General features: G+C 43.9%; 1 long non-coding RNA gene across 2 annotated transcripts; it reads right to left on the reverse strand.

The window, feature by feature from the left end:
* Window positions 1–3877: 3877 nt before the first annotated feature.
* LOC119319574 lies at window positions 3878–7996 on the reverse strand. 2 transcript variants are annotated; one of them, XR_005154524.1, is made up of 4 exons: window positions 7765–7996; window positions 5412–5585; window positions 4367–4411; window positions 3878–4285 (listed from the first exon to the last, which is right to left on the reverse strand). It is a non-coding gene; the product is annotated as an uncharacterized LOC119319574 (long non-coding RNA). The 2 variants fall into 2 exon arrangements; XR_005154523.1 differs by having other exon boundaries at window positions 4367–5585.
* Between the last annotated feature and the right edge of the window lie 1578 nt (window positions 7997–9574).

The following is a 9574-nucleotide window of genomic DNA, read 5'->3' on the forward strand; positions in this document are numbered from 1 at the left end:
AGGCTGGTCATAGTGGGAGTAACATAGGTAGTAACATAGATGCCACATAAGCAAAAATGGTGATGTGGCAAGTAGTTAATGAGGAGAGAGGCAAATAGAGTAACATAATATGTTACCATCACATAGCGGTTTCCAATGCATAATGAGTCTACAAAGTAATAAATGAAGGCAACTATGTTACCACACCTATGACACTACCCACTATGAAGGTAGTAACATAGACTAGTAACATATGTATGTTACTAGTCTAAGTTACTCCCCACTATGACCAGCCTAAGTGGTAAAAATATGCTACCATATGTGGATTTTTACCCTCTTCTGATAGCAAAGTGCATGCACAAGCCTAATTGTTTTTTGCATCTGTTGAATTGTTGTCACGCGCCGAATTGGCATCAGGCTAGCTAGTCCTCGGAGATAAACTAGTGTCCTCGCCAGGAGAGTCCAAGAGGCTCAAGAGCATTTTCCGCTGATTGGACGCGGGAGCACCTTCTGTCCTTTGCAGCCCCCACTCACGCAGTCACGCTTAGACAAAGCATAGCCAAGATTGATTCCACCCCTCCTCCTCCTCGACGGCGACGGCGACGGCGACGTCGCATGCAGGAAAGATTACAGGTGCTACCAAAGCTAGCGCGAGCGGGGACCTGGCCGTAATGGCGTGTCAATGGGCACCATACACCGGGTCGGTCGTGCTGCCGCTCTATTTGTGCTAATCATCGCTTTTTTGGAAGAAAAATGGATCTAGCTAGGCTGGGGATGGAGGTTGGCCTCACAGTCGATCCGAAAGCATCTGCCGCGGTTGCGACGGGTCGTGTCGTGTCGCTGAAAGAAGGGAGAGCAAATTCATTTCTGAGGGTGACTGGAATGGAAATATAGCGGCCCGGGGCGGGGAGTGAAAGGTGGTGGTGCATCCGCCAGCTTATCAAAAATTCAGATAAAACGAGGGGGGCCAAGCTAACTAGCGCGGTGATTAGTTTCCGTGAACGTTCGAGCGCGGCTGGGCTGAGACGGGCGTCGATTGGTATGGCTATGGTGGGTGATAAGCGATCTCTTAATTACGTGATGTTTTGTAGTATGGGAGGGAGAGAGGTCAGAATCAGATCGAGGAGGGGGCAGACGAGATGAGATGATGAGACGAGGCGACCGGAGTGACAAGAGAACAAGAACTTGCTTGCTCTCGCCTGCATCCTCTCAAACTCTCGCTGGGCTGTCCGGGTCTCCGAGTCGTAGTCCCAAGCAGCAGCGCAGTTTTGGCGCTTCGCAGCGTTCTCGTGGACGCAACCGTGCTACAGTACCGCCGCGGTTGCGGGGCACCGCGCGCGCTGGCGGTCGCAGTGGCGCGTCGCCTTTGCCCGGGCAACTCGGTAGGCAACCGGTTAGATCAGGCTTTGGTAGTCACCGACGGTAGTCTCGGCCTGGTGGTAGGTGCAGACCCGCGATTGTACTGCCACACTATGCATGGTTGACGAGAAGGAAGCGACACGCAGCGCCAGCCCATGGGGCGGAGGAACAGGAGCAGATGGTGGGGCTCCCCTAGGATCGGAGCCTAGGGTGGGGGTGCGAGTCTGCGAGCGAGTGGACCAGTAGGGCTGCTGGTCGATCGGCGTTTTCCACCAGGGCCGGGCCGATCGATCCTGCTGCTGCTTCGGCCATGTTCCGTGTCCCCCATTCCACGCCCGCACGTACTCTACGTAGGGTTTCCCCCATTCTCATCTCGCATCGCTGGCCGCACCCGAGCAGCCCCCGGCCGCTGCTGCCCCACGACCGTGCCGTGCCGTGCCCTGTGGCATGAGGCCGTGGGTGGTCGCTGGCCTGACGGGATGGCTTCAACAGTCGAGCCGTGTGATGTGATGTGATCTGATTCTCACCCATCCCTCCGTCTAGGTTTCAGTGCCGCAACTTCACTCACTGTTCTATCGTCGATGGTTCACCGCCGCACGCGTGGTTTGTCTCCCACAACTTCACTCACTCTATCGTCCCTCGAGTAGCTGTTTCCCTTCTTTCCAACGGCTAAGCTACCGCCGTGGGTTGTTCTCTGCTGCCACTGCTACTGCTACTCCTACTGCTGACGTCCAAACTGGCGTATGACGTTTCGGTACAGCTGAACAATTTGATTACCCTGGAGAGCAGTATTGGACTATTTCCTCTCTGCAAGCTTGTCACTCCCTACGCGATCAACCATCAATGTGACTCATGTAGCTACAATTGTCCATCTCGATGACTCCTATCGCCAAGAATTGTCCAGTTGGAGGCACCAATAGTACATGAATGTGATATATGATGTCTTTTTATATGTGTACATTACACATATCTCTACTCTTATAAAAAAACGAGTTGGTGATGATGGTGTGCTTGCTATCTTGTAATATAGACCGTTCGATCTATATCTGACGGATAGAAAGCAAACTATGACAATTTTACAAAAGATATCCGCACCTCTCTCCACATTTATAGACAAGGCATTGCCTCGTTCATCGTCCTTATCTCCCACAACCTCATTGCTGAGCAATTAAAAAAGGAAGTCTCTGGAACAATCTAGCATGATGGCCGCTGCCGCCTGCCGGCGCCGTCCATCCCCATGCCTCCGCCCAGTCCGACCACCAGTCACCACCACGCTCCACTCCTGCTCACCTTATCTCTCATCTTTCATTTTTTTCGATAAAATTATCGAGATACCAGTTTTCCGATAAAATTCTTGAGATATTATTCGTTTTTACACATGTGATTACTTCTGCATGGGTCAATCACAACAGGTGTTTTGTAAAAAAAATGCATATTGATGTTCCGTGCAATGCACGATCATCTTGCTAGTAAATATAAACATACGAGTCTAAGAATGCCAAACAATACATACACTGTTTGTTGTCACAAAACCAAAAATTCATCTTATGTACGTAGCTCACATGTTGAAGTATCCAAATGATAGTTTGCAACTGTTTAGAATACATCCATATACATGCAAGATTATTTTCAGATTTTTCTAACTTATAAATATGTTTTGCGATTTCTGCTCTCTCTAGCTCTTGTTTTTTTAATTAATGGCCCTGAAGATTGTTTATAATTGAAAAATATATCAATCGAAGAAAATTATACAAACAAAAACTTCTCGTGAAAAAACATTGTCCGAAAAAATAAACAATGAAAGGACTCAGATAAAAACGAAAGTTACATCAACTCATTCCATCTTGTCCTTTCAAATTTTGTTGTTGTTGAGGGAAACTTGTATTTTTTAAAAATAATTAGAAACTTGTATGTTTAGTGGAGCACATATCACGTTCATACTCTGAAGGACAGGCATACAATATGCCGGGAGAGTCTAGGTCTCTCCTATTGCCAGACGGAGAAATGTCTAGCGCTCAAAAAGCCGCCACAGCCAGTCGGCCCATTAATTATTATGTTCGCTAGTTTTTTCGTATGTTTGCCAAATATTTTAGATTTATGTTTGCTTCATAAATCACTTTGCTTAAATTTTTAGTAAAGTTCACCGCATATTAAAAATCATGAAATGCATATTATTGTTCAAGTAATTTATTTTTTTTCAATCCATTAAATATGATTGTATCATTATAAAAATGTTGCCACATTTAAAAATCTGTTCATGACATATTTTTAATATATTCATGAAAATTTTGAAAAAAATCACTGCATTTAAAAATATATATTCAAGGTGCATTTTGTAATGCTTAACGTGTATTGCGGATAAATACTCATAGTGTAAAAATTGTCTAATGTATATCTGAAAAATGTTCAACTTGCATATGACAACCATTCAACGTATATTCGAAAAAGTTAACAAGCATTCAAAAACAGAAGGAAAACACTAAAAAAGGAACAAGAAATGTAAATAAATAAAACAAAAGAAATAAATAAGGAAATCTTCTAAAACTGCCTGTACCGGTCCATAGAACCTACCTAAAACTGCTTCCAGGAAACTTCTGAAAACGGCATGAATGCACGTAATTGGGTCAGCCCACCAGCGGAAGCGCGAGAGGCAAGAAAAGAATATATCTCGTAATAGGTGAGACATAGCTCTCGCGCCAGATGCTAGCCTATTTGAAAATGTTGTAGGCTGAGGCAGAAGTTGGCTAAGGTGCTGGTCCAGAGAGGTTATTTTTGGATTACCCAAAATAACAAGAATGAGCTTCCATTTGAACTTGGTCCACGCACAGATTGAATGGGGGCCGCTTTGTCTCGAGGACTCCTATGTGGCACCTCAAGCGCCACTTAGAGAAACCGGCGCTCACGCTGGGCCGGTCCACCATGGCAAGCAGGTGGCTCGCTCAAGTAACTTCATATGACCGTGAAAAAAAGTCACTATTGTGTGTACTGTAGATGTTTGAGATAAGCCATTGATTAAATTTGATGATACCTCGCGTGTTGCGGCGGGAACCCTTGATAAGAATGGTTGCTTACACTACAAAGAAACAATCAAGAATAGCAAAATAAGAAAAATAAGTATTAAATATTGTGATCACCAATTGAAAATTTGAATAGTACATTAAAAATGGGCAATCATATAGAGAAAGATAATGTTTATCATAAACCTGGTAACGCGCAAAGGGAAGGAAAGATGCACAAAAGAAAAAATACTGAAGTATGATAAAAAGGGATTTAATACATATCTAGTGTATTGTAGCGTACGGAAGCCAAACATTAAAGACTATGTGGTTCCAAATAGTAGTATGAGTACGGTATAACAACAACATAAATGCAGTGGATCATATTCTGAAGAGAAACATGGAGATATCCCAACCCTACAAATTGTTTAAGAATGAGCAATCCAATGCCTATTAAAATATTTTTGATTGTGCATAGAGTTTGAATAATATAGTGGGCAAAAAGTTGCAGGAAACAGAAAGAAATAACAAATTGAAATTGGTCAAGCAAAATTCAATAGGTATTATCTAGATGGAGAAAACACAAAAAATTTAAAGTAGTTTGCACCATAGTTTGTACACAGTTTAAACTAAGAACTCAGAAAATCATAGACCAGTACTTTAGCTCAGGGATTGAACAACACCTTTCATCAGCCTCATATGTGTTTCTCTGTCTTGTTACAGTTATAATAAAATCATAATTAGTTTAAATGTTAGAACATATAATATGTTCCAAATAAAGTCGATCGCAGGTTCTCCTTTAATAACCTTGGTAATGAAATTATATGTGTTTCTCTATCTTGTTACCACCTGAAATAATACAAACCAGTTCAAGGAGGAAGATAGTTGGCTGCATCTTTGGATCCAAGTTAGAAAGTAAGGTGAAATGATAGAGGATGTCATCGTAGTGAATTAATGCTAAAGTGGCATCCAAACAGGCTTATCTAGGAAATCTGCTAGGAGAGAAAATATTTGTGATCTACTCTGAAATGTAGCCTTGGTCAAAGAACAGATTGAAAATAAATGAACGAAGCTTACATGTGTTGTAGTCAAACAATATGAGGGCTGAATGCATGCCACTTTGTCTTTCCTGATCGGCAATGCAGCATAATTTGATCGCCAATTTCAGCTCTTCAGGAAATTAAGCGTACAGAGTACTGACGACACCATGCAAAAATGTCTAAGCAGTACTCCAATATTTTCTTCTTTAGCCTTTCAACAAAGCTTGATTAAGCTAGGTGCAGGCAGTCTTCCAATCTTTCTAAATCAGAGCAATTAAAAATATGAAAAATAGCAATAAAGTAAAAAATGTCATGTGAATGCCCGCCGTAGTTTCCTGAAAAATGTAATGGCATGTGCAGTATGGGATTTTGCTCGTAACACTGAAACTTATTTATGCTCTAGACTGCGGTCCTGAAAGAATTCCAGCCAAATAAGAAGCGGCACTTGACATTTGGTAGCCTGCAACTCTACGTCGTGCCATGAGGGGAGAAAATTTGGTTGAGATATATATGCCTGCTCAAAAACAAATCAATATGCAGGAGAGGGGACGCATTGGTACCCAGACATGACGGTGCCGTAGTTGCGAGAGCTTGAGGGTGTGTTCAGTTCGTGGAATCAAGTAGAACGTCACGGGTCGGTCCCATACCTGGCACCGATTCCAGCTTTTGGTTTGCGAACGAGAGGGAACGGAATGGTTCCTCGCGATGGAATATACCCCTGATATGCCGAACCAAGTGATTCCTCCGAATCGGCGGTACCACACGGAACGGCTCACGCGCGAGGTCTGCCCCGCATCTCGCCCTGACCCCGTGCTTCCCTCGCCCTCGCCCCTCCCCCAATCACGTCGCCGAGCTAGCCGCTCCTCCCAACCCTGCCACTGCCCCTGTTCCTAGGGCTGAAAAAAAAGCTCGAAGCTCGTGAGCTAAACGAGTAGCTCGTGACTCGGCTCGAATCGACTCGAACTCGAAGACTAACGAGTCGAGCCGAGCTTTAGTTTAAGATCGTTTATAGACCAAGTTAAACGAGCCAATCTCACGAGTACTCGTGTAACTCGTTAGGCTCGGTACAAAAGATCAGCCACTCCCAATATAAAAAAATAGGGCTGGAAAAAAAACTCGAAGCTCGTGAGCTAAACCAGTAGCTCGTGACTCGGCTCGAATCGACTCGAACTCGAAGACTAACGAGTCGAGCCGAGCTTTAGTTTCAGATCGTTTATAGACCAAGTTAAACGAGCCAATCTCACAAGTACTCGTGTAACTCGTTAGGCTCAGTACAAAAGATCAGTCACTTCCAATATAAAAAAAGATCAGCCACTCAACACCATATGTCTCAGGCGCACAACACAAGGCCTAGACGTTGAAGGCCCAACCGCCTAGGAGACTCATGCGTTACAAAGAGATTACTATTGTTTAGTGATATATATCTTTAATATATACATAATATTTTTATAATATTTAAGGGTTTTATGTTCATATCTTTAACGAGCTTAACAAGCCAGCTTGTGAGTTATACAAGTCGAGCCAATCTTGAATTTGAGCTCGTTAATAATAACAAGTCGAGTCGAGCTAGCTCGTTAACGAAACGAGCTCTAGCGAGTCGAGCCGAGCTGGCTCGGCTCGGCTTGAATTCCAGCCCTACCTGTTCCCGAGGTTCCCTTGACCGACCCATACACCGCGGCGAGCAACGTCGCCGCACCGTTACTCCTGTCCTCTCTTTCATATTCTCTCCTCCTTACCTCCCAACCCTTCCTTCCACGCCGCCTGAAGGCTCTTGCCGCTGCGCCGCAGGCCATGGCTTCTGCCGCCATAGCTTGCCTCTGCCGTCGCATGTCTCCTACGCCGGCACTCGTTCCCCGCCGATGGTCACAGCACACCCCCGCCCGCACGCGCCTGCAGCAACTCCTCATCCTCCCTAGCATGCCCAGCGAGATCCTCGTCTGATTTTTACCTCCTGATGAATTTTCTTGTATTTATATGATATTTTACCTCCGTATATGTGTGTTGTTTGTAGCTGATGTCAATATTTGAGCGGTGCGATGAACAAATACATTCTGTTTCATCTCATAAACCAAACACCCAAATGTAATCATTCCATTCCTCTGAATTCCTTCTACCAAACGTAAGGACGGAACCGACCCATTATAATGGAATGGAACCATGACATTCCATTCCACTTCGTTCCCGAACCAAACACACCCTGAGTCCAAGACAGCCGCGAAGAACCCCCTGCCTCTACGGAAGGAACGTGTGCCGCTGCCTATAATTCAACGGCATCGCCTCGTAGATCCACTCTGTGTTGACTGCTTTCTCTCCCGTCACACCGCCGCCAGGAAATCACGATGGATGCACACAGTACTGGACGCACATGAGAGCAAAGGAGCAGGAGGTACCTGGAGGAGCCATGGACTGGGATTAGAGCGGTGTACTGACGTGAGAGGGAGGGAGAGGTCATCAGTCTCCAATCACACCTCGCAACCTTTGACAACTCGTCGCTTCGCTCACCCGTAGCCGTTCATACCATGGGAGAGCGATATTGGGGAGTAAAGCATGGGGGATAAAGATCGCAAAGGGGAAGAGACTGGGCAGGGAGAAGAATGGCCGTGAGGTGGTTGCCGGCTTGGCCGCGCGGACGGCCCGGCGGAGAAGCACTCTAGATTATTATTTTATTGGATTGGTAGGGGTGGTGGAGAGTCGAGGATAAGACATGCGTTTCTCCTCTTAAATCTCTTGTCAGTTACAGAACAAGAGGAGCAATTGCGTTCAGTTACTTAGAGAAGGAGAGAAATAGTGATTGCGTTCGGTTACTGATAATTACGTAAAGTGAAGATAGAAGGTAAGGGTTAGAGGTGTATCACGCATTGAAAGCCACAAACTAATCAGTTGATCACCATCCCTATTAAAACTAAACAATTTTAAGAAAACTTGCTCACGTGGTGTAGTGACGTGGAAGCCTACATGTCAAGATAATTGGTTGTACTGGGCTGATGATGTGGATAGGCTGCATGTTAAGAGAAATGAGATAGTGGGGATGAACTATTCAGGTATTATATATGTGTTGACCTGTTGGCTTGTTGTTCAAGTAATTTTAAAAAAAATCAATACATTAAAAATGTTTGTATCATTCTAAAAATGTTGCCAGATTTAAAAAGTTGTTCATGACATATTTTAAAAATATTCATAATTTTTTGGAAAAAATTCATTGCGTATTAAATATATTCAAGGTGCATTTTGTAATGCTTAACCTGTATTGCGGATAAATGCTCATACTGTAAAAATTGTCTAATGTGTATCTGAAAAATGTTCAACTTGCATAGGACAACCATTCAATGTATATTCGAAACAAGTTGACAATCATTCCAAAATTGAAGAAAAAAAACTAAAACAGGAACAGGAAAAGTAAATAAAACAAAAGGAAAGAAATAACGGAATCTTCTAAAACCGGCTGTACCGGTCCATAGAAGCTTCCTAAAACTGCTCCCAGGAAACTTCTGAAAATAGCACGAATGCATGTTATTGGGACATTGCAGAAGCACGAGAGGCGAGAAAAGAATATATCTCGCAGTAGGTGAGACATAGCTGTGGCGTCAGATGCCAACCAATTTGAAAGTGTTGTAGGCTGAGGCTAAGCATAATTTGGCCAAGGTGCTGGTCCAGATAGGTCATTTTTGGGTTACGCAAAATAACAAGAATGATCTTCCACTCCACCCGCGGATTGAATGGGGGCCGCTTTGTCTCGGAGCGCTCCTATGTGGCGCCTCAAGCACCACTTGGAGAACCGACGCTCACGCTGCCTCACATTGGGCCGGTCCACCAGCGCGAGCTGGTGGCTCGCTCAGGTAACTTGGTACGATTGTCTCAAAAAAAAAGGTAACTTGGTACGATCGAGAAAAAAAGGTCACTGCAGTGTGTACTGCAGATGTTTGAGCTAAGTCATTGACTAAATGTGTTGACCCGTTGACTTGTTATTGACCGTTGAGTTTTATAGGAAAAGATCACGCGTTTGAAAAACTTCATATATTTCAAAAAAGTTCACAAACATGCAAAAAAGCTAGCGTATTCAAAAAAAGATCATGAATTTGAAAAACAAATTATTGGAAAATCGAATAATTTTAGAAAAATTGTATATGAATTTGAAAAACTTCAAGACTTGGAAGTTCATAATTTGTAAAAAGTTTACAAAATAAAAACATTACACGAATT

This window comes from Triticum dicoccoides, chromosome 6A, assembly GCF_002162155.2.
Source record: "Triticum dicoccoides isolate Atlit2015 ecotype Zavitan chromosome 6A, WEW_v2.0, whole genome shotgun sequence".
Taxonomy (NCBI): Eukaryota; Viridiplantae; Streptophyta; class Magnoliopsida; order Poales; family Poaceae; genus Triticum; species Triticum dicoccoides.